The following is a 14,677-nucleotide window of genomic DNA, read 5'->3' as shown; positions in this document are numbered from 1 at the left end:
CTCTACTCCAGAAAAAGATGATGCCAAAAACGAAAATGTAAAGAGTAAGTTACCTAAATTTCTATGCAGGTGACTCTAAAGAGAAGCAGCATATCCCTCTTCCATTCCCTCCAAGAGAAATTTCCACCAAAAAAATGGAAGACACAGAGAAGGAGATCTTGGAAACATTTAGAAAAGTAGAAGTAAACATACCTCTGCTGGATGCAATAAAGCAAATTCCAAGATATACTTAATTCTTGAAGGAGCTGTGCACTAATAAGTGGAAGCTTAAAGGAAGTGAAAGAATTAGTATGGGCAGAAATGTCTCCGCATTGATTGGTAAATCTGTTCCCCAAATCCCTGAAAAATGTAAAGATCCAGGTACATTCAACATACCTTGTATTATAGGGAACAATAAGTTTGATAATGCCATGCTAGATTTAGGAGCTTCTGTTAGTGTTATGCCTTTGTCTATTTTTAATTTTCTATCTCTAGGTCCTTTGCAGTCAACTGATGTGGTAATTCATTTAGCTAATAGAAGAGTTGCCTACCCTGCTGGTTTCATAGAGGATATCTTAGTTAGAGTTGGTGAACTGATTTTCCTTGTTGATTTTTATATTTTGAATATGGAGGAGGGATTTTCTAAAGGATCAGTTCCCATCATTCTAGGCAGACCTTTTATGAAAACTGCTAGAACTAAGATAGATGTATATGTAGGCACACTATCTATGGAGTTTGGTGATATAACTGTTCATTTTAATATTCTTGATGATATGAAACACCCATCTAAAGATCTTTATGTATTTCGTGTTGAAATAATTGACCATATTGTTGGTGAATACATGACTGATCTTCATTCTAATCTGCATGTTTGTCACTCTTCATGCATTGAATCTGAATTTGTACTTGATCATATGTCTGAATTTGATGCTGAGAGTGAATCTGAATTTGATATTGATTACATTTCTGATGTTTTACCTCTTGAGATTGATTTTATAAAGCAAATAGAACTAACCATGTTTCAGGAAGTACACATACCTTGACTTTCTTTATGAGGTACAGGCTGAGAAACCATCTCTTTCTACCACTACCCAACTGCCCACACTAGAATTGAAGCCTTTGCCATCAAATTTAAAATATGCTTATTTGGATGATAGCAAAAGTTTTCTAGTAATTATATCTGCCTCCCTTGCTGATGAGCAAGAAGAGAAGCTGTTATCTGTTCTAATGAAGCATAAGAAGGCTATAGGCTACACCCTGGCGGACATTCCTGATATTAGCCCATCCACATGTATACATCGAATAAATTTAGAGGATGGGGCTAAACCAGTAAGACAGCCACAGAGAAGACTCAACCCGGTAATTCTTTATGTAGTGAAGAAGGAGGTAACCAAGCTTTTGCAAGATGGCATCATTTATCCTATCTCCGACAACCAATTGGTGAGTCCCGTCCAGGTAGTCCCGAAGAAAACCGGGCTCACCGTGATAAAAAATGAGAAGGAGGAGCTGATTCCTACTCGGGTACAAAACAGTTGGAGAGTCTGCATTGACTATAGGAGGCTGAACCAGGTTACCAAAAAGGACCATTTTTTACTGTCATTCATTTATCAGATGATTGAACGCCTGACAGGTAAATCTCACTACTGTTTCCTTGATGGTTTTTCTGGTTATATGCAAATCACTATTGCTCCAGAGGATCAGAAAAAAACCACATTCACCTGCCCCTTCGACACTTTTGCCTATAGGAGGATGCCTTTTGGCCTGTGCAATGCCCATGGTACCTTCCAGCGGTGCATGATTAGTATTTTTAGTGATTTTTTAGAAAATTGCATAGAGGTGTTTATTGATGATTTCACTGTATATGGATCCTCTTTTGATGTTTGTTTGGATAGTCTGGAAAAGGTTTTGAATAGATGCACTGAAACTAACCTTGTTCTAAATTTTGAAAAATGTCATTTTATGGTTGAGCAAGGTATAGTTTTAGGCCACATTATTTCCAATAAGGGCATTGAAGTAGATCCTGCAAAAATTTCTGTTATTTCACAATTGCCTTACCCCTCTTGTGTGCGAGAGGTGTTATCTTTTCTTGGTCATGCAGGATTTTACAAGCACTTTATAAGATATTTTAGCAAAGTAGCCCTTCCACTATCCAATTTGTTGCAAAAGGTGGTGGATTTTGACTTTAATGATAAATGCAAAGAGGCCTTTCATTGCCTCAAAAGAGCACTGACTACCACCCCTATCATTCAGGCACCTCATTGGATAGCCTCATTTGAGCTAATGTGCGATGCATCCAATTACACATTGGGGGTTGTCCTTGCTCAAAAGATCTCCTTACTTCAGCTTACTTCTTTTCCACCATGACTTAGGGAGTTTTTCTTTTCCTATCTCCTTCTTTACTTTTATTACATTTGTCCGATTCTAATTGATGGTTTAATTGCTTTTAGTCTTTTAATTATGCTACATTGAGGACAATGTGTTGTTTAAGTATGGGGGGGGGAGTGTTCTTTGGTTTTGGTTTTGCTAGTTTTGTTAGTTTTGTTTTTGTTTGGTTTTGGTTTTGCTAGTTTTGTTTTTGTTAAATTTGTTAGTTTTGTTAGTTTTGTTGGGTTTCTAGTTTAATATTTTAGGTCAATTCTGTTTGCATGTACAACTTTGCATATTTTTCTTTGAATTATATGATATGTTCAAGAAATGGGTAATTGTTCTGAAAATAAAAGTCTCTTGACATTTTGTGATTTGAAATCCTTGTTTTTCCTCTACATGTCATGATAGTTTTGAAAGCTTAATTTGAAAGTGATAAGTTTACCTTTGTGAGAATTTGAGCCATCCATCATCATAATCTTTTGGTGTGTTTTGCCCCATTGATTGCTTGCACAATAGCCTTGGCTTGATTCTTGTTGATGCTTCCTAATTCACACGCATATTTGGAAATGATTTAGGCAATTTTGTTCTTATAAGCTTCTAGCCAAATGGACTTACCTTGAATTAATTCCTTTGATAGCCCCTTTGAGCCTATGTTCCCCTTTCTTAGATTTGAAGCTCATTACAAGCCTTAAGTGAAAAACCATGATATCACCTTACCCTTAAGGAATTTTGGAGCTTTGGAATTGTTTTGGGAATAAGTTGGGAATAAGTGTGGGGGGTATGTTTTATTGGAAGATATAATTTTTGGCCATGCTTAATGTTTTATTTTGGCCATGCTTGATGTATATATATATTGCCTAGTTCTTGCTTTAATCTTCAAATTCGTACTATTTAAAAAAATGAAAAAAAAGAAAAAAAAATTCAATTGCTGCAAATTCTACAAATTCGTACTGTTAAAAAAAAATAGGAGAAGAAGAAATGACGTGAACTTGAATAAATGAGGACTTGATTTGGGAGCCTTGGTTGACTTTGTTGATATTAGAGGGTTTGGGTTTACTAATTGTGCTTAATTGCCACTTATTCCCCATTGCTCCTCTATTCCTTTGGGATTTAACTATTTATTCCATATTTTTCTTTCCTACCTTGTCCTTGGCCCCATTACAACCTTTAAAGACCTTTCGATCCTCATGTGCATGTGTTTGTAAGTTGTTGTCAATTTTAGAATTTTGCCAAGTCTATGTGGTGTTCTTTTTCATGGGTGCTTCGAGAGTAAACAATAGCCTAGACACTTGAGAGATAGAGTGTATATCTTGTGAGGCTTTATCACTTTTCATTCTTAAGCTGATTAACTATTTTCCATGATTGGGTTGCTTAGATGATTTTCACGAGTGTCTTGACTCTTTGGATCTCTTCATGTTAGATGTTACCCATTCCTTTCATTCCTTGATGTTCATTGAGAAATATGTAAATGTTTGTGTTTGTCTTTCTTTGATATCCTTGGCTTTTTTTCTTTATTTCATTTTGCCCAGGAGAGAAAAAGGCTAAGTATGGGGGGGTTTTGATGTGCCGTTATTTTCTCCTATTTCTTAACCCTTTTTGCACCATTTTAAGTACTAATTAGTCTTAATTGTCAAATTAATTAGACAGTTTTATTATTTGGGCCCATTCAGCTAATTTGATGTTTTTAATCTAATTTCAGGAATTGATGAAGCATTGGGCTTGAATCCAGAATTGGGATTGCACTTGAAGGGGGCAGACTATTTTATTCTACAAAATTAGATCTTATCTTATCTTATCTTATCTAGATATTATTTTGATTTGATCTCATCTAGATATTATTTCATCTAGATCTTATCTTATCTAGATTTGATTTGATTTTATTTATGGGCTTGGATTTAAAACAGATTTGTAAGCTTTGGGGCTAGAAAACTATATAACAGCACCAAGGTTCTAGTTTAGGCCTCTCTTCTCTTCTCTCTTCTCTTTCTCCTTTTTTTCGTTTTTTGCAATTCCAACTTTTACTTTTCGTTTCAGCAATAAAATTTTGTTTTTCAATCTATAATTTCGTTCTCTATTGATTAATGGAAGGCTAAGTCCCCAGTGTTGTTTTCTCTTGAGGATCAAGCACAGTTCTCTTTGAGGTTCTATTATTACTGTTAAATTTTGTTCAGTTTTCCCTCTTCACTAATTACTCTGATTTTGTTGCTATTAATTCATGCATGCTTAGTGCTTGATTAATTGTCTCTATGCTTAATTCACGTTCATGCTTAATGATCGTTTATGAGTAATTGGTGTATGTGATGCTTAATCACATAATGAATGCCTTATGTTGAATTTCGCTTAGTAATTTAATTTAGGGTTGGATTAAGTGGTTGAACTGAATAAGGATAAACTCTCGTAACCTAGGATAAGAGACTTGCTTGTGAATCAAGGGGAAGCAACGTCTTTTAATTTTGATATTTTCTAATTTAATTTTACTCGTTGTTTAATTTGCAACAACCAACCAACCCCCCCTCCATTCATTACTATTTTCCTACTATCTGTCATGAACATTTGGTGTATCATTGCTCGTTGGGAAACGACCTAGGATCACTTCCTAGTTACTACATTTTAATTTTTAGTTGATTCGGGTACGACCTCAATCAATCTCCTTCTCTGCCTCTTCCATTTTTTTGTTGGAACTTGCTCTTGGAGGGAATGGAAGAGTGATATGTTGCTTCTCTTTAGATTCACCTGCATAGAAATTGTTAGGTAACTTACTCTTTAAATTATTGTCATCATCTTTTTCTAGAGTAGAGTGAAGTTGGGCAAGTTCATTTACGGATGAGGAAGATGTTGCTGGTTGAGGTCCTTGACATTGCTTTCCCGACCTCAATGCAATGGCACTCACATTTTTGGGATTCTGGACAGATTGAGAAGGTAATCTGTCAGAATTCTGGGACTGTTGTTGATTTTACTGTGTAGCCAATTGTCCCATCTGATTAGTTAAGCTTTGAATGGAGGCTCTGGTCTCTTGTTGAAACTGCATGTTTTGCATAGTCATTTGCCTCACAAGTTCTTCAAGGGAAGGTTGCGAAGAAGCCTCAACTGTTTGTTGTTTCTGGGGTTGTTGCTGTTGTTGCTGCTGGATTGGTGGAGGAATGTATGGTCTGCTTGGGCCAGCAACATTTTGAAAATAAGGTTGTTGTTGCTACTGCTGTTGTGAAGGATTCAACCATCTAAGGTTGGGATGATTCCTCCACCCGAGATTGTACCTGTTGTTGGAGATGTCATTCTGTTGTGGCTGATTTTGCTGCTGAGGTTGAGGAGGTCTGTTGTAGATGTTTGCAGCATAAGCTTCAGGCTGTTCAATTGCTTCAGATTGTTGCACAAAAGGGCAAAGGTTTGTGTGGTGGTCGGCAGAGGAGCATAAACCACAGAGTCTGGCAACAAGTGCAGATTTTTGATTCATGGCCAGTTGAGTTACCAGGTTAACCAAGGCATCTAGTTTACCTTTAAGCTTCTTAGTCTCACCTGATGAAGATGAATTCGTGGCTACTTTATGCACTCCTCTAATGACAATAGCATCACTTATGGCACTAAATTGCTGGTAGTTTGAAGCCATCTTCTCAATTAAATTTCTGGCTTCAGCAGGGGTCATGTCTCCAAGAGCTCCACCACTGGCAGCATCTATCATACTCCTCTCCATGTTATTGAGTCCTTCATAAAAATATTGGAGGAGAAGCTGCTCAGAAATCTAGTGGTGAGGGCAACTGGCACATAGTTTCTTAAATCTCTCCCAGTATTCATACAAGCTCTCTCCACTGAGTTGTCTAATGCCTGAAATATCCTTTCTGATGACCGTGGTCCTGGAAGTAGGGAAATTTTTTTTCTAAGAATACTCTCTTGAGGTCATCCCAACTCGTGATGGACCGTGGAGCAAGGTAATAAAGCCAGTCCTTCGCCACTCCCTCTAAAGAATGAGGAAAGGCCTTCATAAATATGTGATCCTCCTGGACATCTGGGGGTTTCATGGTGTAGCAGACAATATGGAATTCTTTCAGATGTTTGTGCAGGTCTTCACCTGCAAGGCCATGAAACTTTGGAAGCAAATGGATTCGTCTAGTTTTAAGAACATATGGGACATCCTCATCAGGGTATTGGATGCACAAGCTTTCGTAGGTGAAATCAGGTGCAGCCATTTCCCTTAGAGTCCTCTCACGCGGTGGAGGTTGTGCCATGTTCTCAAAATGTTCAAAATCAGAATGTTCAAAACAATAATGCTCAAAATCACCAATAACAGAATGCTCAGGATGCTCAAAAGGTACTAAATGATGTCTAACTAATCTATGAAATGTCCTATCTATCTCAGGATCAAAGGGTTGTAAGTCAGATGGATTGCCTCTAGTCATACACTATATTCAGCATGCACAACTAGTTGCCTTCTTATGCAAGTAACAGTGTAGGTTTGAACTACAACTACCATTAAATGATATCCAAATGACTTGAAATTTTTTGAGCAACCTTATAAAATGATGAGAAGATAGCACAAAAAATTTCAAACGAAGTCTAACTCTAGAAGCTAAAAATGATAAGTTAAGAAAAATAAGAGAATAATACTTGGAAAATAAAAAAACTTTTGACAGAATTGCAATTTTTGGAAGAAGGAGACCTCAACTAGGCTATGGCAGGCTGCAACGGCATGGGAAATTTTTTTCTACCCCAAATACATATATAATAATTGTGATTTTGATAACCGGAGCAAAAGTTATGGCCGTTTGAAGTTCTGACAAAAATCAAATTTGCTACTTTTTTGGAACTTTCAAATCTGACCGAACTAAGGGCTTCAGCTATTTTTCCCACAAAATATGGATCAAAATAAGTGACCACAAAAAAATTCATCCAAAAATAACAACTATAGCTACCAAAATGAAAAATCCCAATTAATTCAGCAAGGGTGGTCTCTAAAATCTGTCGCTAAGGGATTTCCACTACTACGCTGTTTTCCAGTTCACAAAATTGGTCGCTAAATCTATCGCAAATCACTATTCACAGCAAAACAAAAAACTGAAATAGGGGAGGCGCTGAATAGAAAAACTAAAACAGATCACACAATAAACAAAATAACAAGGTACTAAACAATACTAACACAGCACGAAAGAATTAAACACTAACACAAGAATTAAACACTAACACGACACTAGCTATTATGAACCTTTGGACACTGCTCCCTGGCAACAGCGCTAAATTTGATCAAGGACGTACCCGAATCAAATAAACATTAAAATGCAGTAACAAGGAAGTGATCCTAGGTCGTTTCCCAATGAGCAGTGATACACCAAATGTTCATAACAAATAGTAGGAAAATAGTACGAATGAGGGGGGGGGGGTTGTTTGCTTTTGTAAATTAAATAACGAATAGATATGAATTAGAAAATATCAGAATTAAAACACGTTGCTTCCCCTTGATTCACAAGCAAGTCTCTTATCCTAGGTTACGAGAGTTTATCCTTATTCAGTTCAACCACTTAATCCAACCCTAAATTAAATTACTAGGCGAAATTTAACATAAGGCATTCATTATGTGATTAAACAACACATACACCAATTACTCATAAACGATCATTAAGCATGAACGTAAACTAAGCCCAGAGACAATTAATCAAGCACTAAGCATGCATGAATTAATAGCAACAAATTCAGAGTAATTAGTGAAGAGGAAAAACTGAACAGAATTTAACAGTAATAATAGAACCTCAAAGAGAACTGTGCTTGATCCTCAAGAGAAAAAAAACGCTGGGGACTTAGCCTTCCATTAATCAATAGAGAACGAAATTATAGATTGAAGAACGAAATTTTATTGCTAAAACGAAAAAGCAAAACTGGAATTGCAAAACGAAAAAATGTCTAAAAGAAGAAAAGCCTAAAACTAAAAATGAAAATACGAGAGAGTGAAGAGAGAGAGAAGAGAGGCCTAAACTAGAACCTTGGTGCTGTTATATAGTTTTTCAGCCCCAAAGCTTACAAATCTGTTTTAAATCCAAGCCCATAAATAAAATAAAATCAAATCTAGATAAGATAAGATCTAGATGAAATAATATCTAGATGAGATAAAATCTAAATAATATCTAGATAAGATAAAATTTTATAGAATAAAATAGTCTGGCCTCTTCAAGTCCAAGCCCAATTCTGGATTCAAGCCCAATGCTTCATTAATTCCTAAAATTAGATTAAAAACATGAAATTAGCTGGATGGGCCCAAATAATAAAACTACCTAATTAATTTGACAATTAATATTAATCAGTACTTAAAATGGTACAAAAAGGGTTAAGAAATAGGAGAAAATAATGGCACATCACCCCCGGATATGAGAAGAATAGTGGAACAGGAAGAAAGAGAGATAAAGCCGCATCAAGAGGAGATCGAGGTTGTTAACTTCGGCACCAGTGAAGAGAAAAGGGAAGTCAAGATCAGCACTTGTGTGTCCACTAATGAGCGAGATGAGTTAGTGGCTCTGTTGCGAGACTACCAAGACATCTTCATTTGGTCTGAACAGGATATGCCTGGTTTGAGCTTATAAATTGTGCAACACAGGCTACCATTGAATCCTGAGTGCTCCCAGTGAAACAAAAGTTGAGGAGAATGAAGCCTGAGATGTCCCTAAAGATAAAGGAGGAGGTAAAGAAAGAATTCGATGTAGGTTTTTTGGCCGTCGCCCGATACCCATAATGGGTTGCCAATATCGTGCCAGTCCCCAAAAAGGATGGAAAGGTGCGAATGTGCATGGACCATCGAGATCTAAATCGAGCCAGTCCAAAGGATAATTTTCCTTTACCACACATCGACGTTCTCGTGGATAACATGACCCGTTCTACCTTGTTGTCTTTCAAGGATGGATTTTCAGGTTATAACCAGGTAACGATGGCATTGGAGGACTTGGAGAAGACAACTTTCATTACTCTATGGGGAACCTTCTGCTATAAAGTGATGTCGTTTGGGCTGAAGAATGTTGGGGCAACGCACCAGCGAACCATGGTGGCATTATTCCACGACATAATGCACAAGAAGATTGAGGTCTACGTGGATGATATGATCGCAAAATCAAGAACGAAAGAGGAACACCTAGTCAATTCGTGAAGGTTTTTCGGGCAATTACGTAAATACAGGTTGAGATTGAATCCCACAAAGTGTATGTTTGGGGTAAAATCTGGAAAGTTGCTCGATTTTGTTGTTAGCCAGAAGGGGATAGAGGTAGATCCAGATAAGGTGAAAGCAATTCTCAAGATGCCCAAGCCGCGTACAGAGAAGCAAGTCCGAGGTTTCTTGGGGAGGTTGAACTACATCGCTAGATTCATATCGCAGTTAATTGCCACTTGTGAGCCTCTTTTCAGGTTGTTGCGTAAGAATTAGTCTGTTAAGTGGGACGATGATTGTCAAGTAGCATTTGAGAGAATTAAACGGTGTTTGATGAATCCTCCTATGCTCGTACCACCAATTCCTAGAAGACCTCTTATTCTATACATGACAGTGTTAGATGGGTCAATGGGGTGTGTGCTAGGGCAACACAATAAATCCGGAAAGAAAGAGCAGACCATTTATTACTTGAGCAAGAAATTCACAGCATGCGAGATGAAATACTCGTTACTAAAAAGGACATGTTGTGCCTTCGCATGGGTAACTCATCGTTTAAGGCAATATATGTTGAGTTACACTACTTGGTTGGTATCCAAAATGGATCCAGTCAAGTACATTTTCGAAAAGCCTGCTCTCGCTGGGAGAATAGCTTGATGGTAGGTTTTGTTATCAGAGTTCGATATTGTTTGTCACCCAAAAGGCAGTAAAAGGGAGCGCCTTGGCAGATTATCTAACTCAACAACCCATAAGTGATTATCAGCTTATGCATCCAGAATTCCCTGACGAGGGTATTATGGCCCTATTTGAGGAAGAAAGTGAAGATGAAGACAATGATAAGTGGATTGTATGGTTTGATGGTTTGTCTAATGCACTGGGTCATGGAATTGGGGCAGTATTGGTTTCGCCAGACAAACAATGTTTTCCTTTCATGGCTAGATTGTGTTTCAATTGTACAAATAATTTGGTGGAGTACAAAGCATGTGCCCTAGGGATCCGAGCAGTGATTGACTTCAGGGTCAAGTTGCTCAAAGTATATGGAGACTCGGCGTTGGTAATTCATCAGTTGAAAGGTGAATGAGAGACCAAAGGCCACAAGTTGGTGCCTTACCAGGATTACATCAAGGGATTGATAGAACTCTTTGATGATATATCATTTCATCACATTCCTAGAGAGGAAAACCAAATGGTCGACGCCCTTACCACTTTATCGTCCATGTTCAAAGTAAGCCCTCATGGAGATTTGCCATGCATCAACATCAAATGTCGTGTTGGGCCTGCACACTGTTGTTTGATAGAAGAAAAAGAGGATGGTAAACCTTGGTATTTCGATATCAAACGATACATTAAGGACAAGGAATACCCACCTGAGGCCTCTAACAATGACAAGAGGACATTATAGAGGTTGGCAGCCAGTTTCCTCCTGAGTGGGGATGTCCTATATAAAAGAAACCATGATATGGTATTGCTTCGGTGTGTGACTACGAATGAGGCCGAGCAGATACTATTGGACGTACATGAAGGATCCTTTGGCACCCATGCCAATGGGCATGCCATAGCCCGAAAGATTCTGATAGCCGAATATTACTGGATCACCATGGAAAATGATTGTTGTGTTCACGTGAGGAAGTGCCATAAGTGCCAAGCCTTTGCGGATAATGTTAATGCTCCACCTATGTCGTTGAATGTGTTGTCAGCACCATGGTCGTTTTCAATGTGGGGCATAGATGTGATTGGGGCTATCAAACCCAAGGCTTCAAATGGGCATTGTTTCATCTTAGTCGCAATTGATTACTTCACCCAATAGGTGGAAGCGGCCTCATATGCTAATGTGACTAGGAAGGTGGTGGTCAGGGTCATCAAGAATGAAATAATTTGTAGATATGGGTTGCCCAGGAAGATCATCACCGATAATGCCACCAATTTGAACAACAAGATGATGAAGGAAATGTGTGAGGATTTCAAAATCCAACACCATAATGCAACACCTTATCGACCCAAGATGAATGGGGCAGTTGAGGCCACCAAAAAAAACATCAAGAAAATTGGTCAGAAGATGACAATGTCATACAAGGATTGGCATGAAATGCTACCCTTCACATTGCATGGTTATTGAACTTCTATACGCACTTCTACTGGGGCAACCTCGTTCTCTTTGGTGTATAGGATGGAAGTTGTGCTCCCTTTCAAGGTGGAGATTCCCTCTTTAAGAATTCTAGTGGAGTCAGGATTGGAAGAAGCGGAATGGGCCCATACTCATTTTGACCAGTTAAATCTTATTGAGGGATAGAGATTGGCCGCCATGAGTCATGAGCGGCTATATTAGAGCTGAATAAAGAGCGCATTCGACAAAAGGGTGTGCCCGTGTGAGTTCAGCGAGGGGGAACTTACTTTGAAGAAAGTTTCTCATGTTCAGAAAGATCATAGAGGGAAATGGGCCCCGAACTATGAAGGACCTTTTGTGGTAAGAAGGCTTTCTCGGGTGGAGCACTATTACTCATGAACATGGATGATGAAGAGCTGCCTTCGCCTGTGAATTCTGATGTTGTCAAGCGATACTATGCATAATGCTTGGGGCAGTTTAAAGGCTCGCTGTTTGGGCCTCCCCAAGGACTCATTAGGATTTTTATGTTTTAGGCTATCATTGTAAACAATAAATCACAATGTTAATAAATATGGATTGGTGTTTTGTACCTCTCTCTCTCTAAATGTGTGTCTTTTGCACTTTTTATCGTTGTTGGGTACGAATGTACGCTCCCGCATTGCTCGCTCACATAACCTACACTCCAGAGCCAATGGCCGAATCTGCCTGATTAAAAGTCGCTCGTTCGACACGTTTGTCAGTGTAAGTGTTGAGTAAAATTGAACAAAATCGCTTGGTTAATTGTTGCACTAAATGAATGTTCAATACAAACATGCATGCAATTGCATCTTATCATCTCTAAAAGTTTTGCAAAGAAAAAAGGAAGAGTCATTTTGGGTTGTGATAGGCGCCATGCGTGAGCCTTGGGTAGACCTAGAGGCAGATAGGAAAGGCGATGTAAGCATGTCATAGCATTTTAAACATTTGCGTGTTAACATTCTCTTTTTCAAGGCATTAGAGTAGGTGCCAACAGGTGCTAAGTCCATGATCAAATTTGCTCACGATCGAAGAAAAGAATTAGGAAGGATGAGATGGCGAAGCCTCGGCTACAATCATGCGTTCGACTAAAGACGTTAAAGAAGCACTCCTAGGAGGTAACCTAGTATCTCTAAACTTTGCTCTTTAATTTTATGCTTTATGCTTTCTGTTGCGTGTTGGTATTTGTTCATTTTTCATTTTGAATTATCTCATTTTTTTGCCTATGATTTATACGTAATTATAAGGCTTATAAAAAAACAATATATAAAATAAAAAGGTTTTTCACCCCCAAAGAAAAATTAGGATTGATACGTAATTTGCCTAGGTTTTTCATAAAAAAAATAAAAAAAAGAAAATTAATTTTAACTCGCCTAGGCAAGCCAGTGCAGACAACAGCTTAAATAAGGGGTCAAATCAGATTTCACCCCCATTTTCTCCAAAATTTCAAAGCTTCATCACTCAAAACCCACAAGGCATCCATTTTGGCAGCAACATCAAATCATCTAAGTGCACATTCCCTTCAAATCTTTTGCATTCCTTTCATCTCATCCAAGTAAGAATCATCTTCAGCTTGAAAGTTTCATTTTCTTCTTGTTATGTTTGATGATTTGTTCTTTCTTTTTGAAGGGAAAATGCAATGTAGATGATGGCTGTTTGGTTGTTTCTTTTTGTGTAAAAGTGTGTTGGTTTGAATCATAGTAGGGCATCCTTGTTGGTTTACCTTTTTGCTTTGTTTGACTATGCTCGAATCCTCATTTTTGCATGCTTAAACATGTGCACACCAAGTGTTCGGTGAAATGCCACAAGGGTTAGGCTATGTTCTTTTTTAATTTTTGAAATGTTGAACATGTTTAGTCACTTAATTAGGTAAGATATTGTCATACCCTAACTTCGTCTGGAGACTATCGTTCGTTGATCTTTTGATCCTTGCTAGTCGACTTACGGTGTTGAACGCCAGTTACAGTGCGACATAGAGGATCATTCAGCGTTTTGATCTAGAATGCAAAAATACCAAAAAAAGGGGGGCAAAAGGGTCTTTTCCTTGATTTTACTGGACCTTAGCTCGCCCAGGCTAGCCTCTGGCTCAGCTGGGCCACCAAATAACTTCATGGTGAAGAAACCAACTCGCCTGGGCGAGTTCATTGCTTCAGCACTAAGTTTCAGCTTGCCTGGGTAAGCTGTCTTTGCCCCAAGTGTCCATTTCCCTATAAATAGGCATGCTAGGGAGGCTGAGGAAGGGTTCCAAGGTTCAGAAGGTGAGGGAATTGAGAGAAGAGAGAAAAAAAAAGAAGAAAGAAGAGGAGACGAAGCCGATGCGCTGCCAAATCACAACTGTGACCAATCCCTACATCGTTCCTTGTTCAGTGTTCTTCATGTGACCGTTGGTTAGTTTTGTTTTTAGGATTTGAATGTGATCTATGCACCCTTAGGGGTCCCCATTTGTAGTTTTGTGCACATTCATCTTCTCCATCTATCATCGTCAATCTCTTTTTCTTTGTAAAGTTCAATCATAACTGATCACTAGTGCAGTAAAATTGTCATTAAAAAGACTTAAAGTTAATAAACAAAACCGAGATAAAACCAACTCATAACTAACTTCATTTCATCAAATATCACTTGAGATGATTCCAAGGTCCAACGCCTTAACAATTCTTTCCGCTTTTCAAAATTTAAAACATCGTTTCAAGGTCCAATGCCTTAAACGATTCTTTGTTCGCAACTAAAATGAATCTTTCAAAAGCATAAAACCAACTCAACACACAAGCTTTCAGACTTAAAGAACTATGTAGGTCTGAATTCCTCATCTCACCTAAGCATACGTAGGAGCAAGGGCAACACCCTTGTCGACCCCAAAAAAATAAAAATATAAAAAGGGAAAATAAATAATTTTGAAGTCACATTGCGCACACTCGATTAAAGGTTGCTGTCCCTTGTGACAGGCGCATGGGGTGCTAATACCTTTCCTATGCGTAAACAACTCCCGAACCCTTATTTTCGAAATTCGTAGATCTCTTTTTGGTTGTTCTAATGTTTTCCTCGAATAAACGTTGGTGGTGACTCCCACGCGTTTTCCTTTTTGGAAGACGCTCCTTTGGCTT

General features: G+C 38.2%; 1 non-coding gene across 1 annotated transcript; it reads left to right on the top strand.

Annotated features, from left to right (window-relative positions):
- The first annotated feature begins 6,080 nt into the window (after positions 1-6,080).
- LOC114404003 lies at positions 6,081-6,187 on the top strand. Its single transcript, XR_003664766.1, has one exon. It is a non-coding gene; the product is annotated as a small nucleolar RNA R71 (small nucleolar RNA).
- The last annotated feature ends 8,490 nt before the right edge of the window (positions 6,188-14,677 follow it).

This window comes from Glycine soja, chromosome 20 (assembly GCF_004193775.1).
Source record: "Glycine soja cultivar W05 chromosome 20, ASM419377v2, whole genome shotgun sequence".
In the NCBI taxonomy this organism is placed as follows: Eukaryota; Viridiplantae; Streptophyta; class Magnoliopsida; order Fabales; family Fabaceae; genus Glycine; species Glycine soja.
Note: the sequence above shows the minus strand (reverse complement) of the source record. Positions and strands in the feature narration are given on the sequence as shown.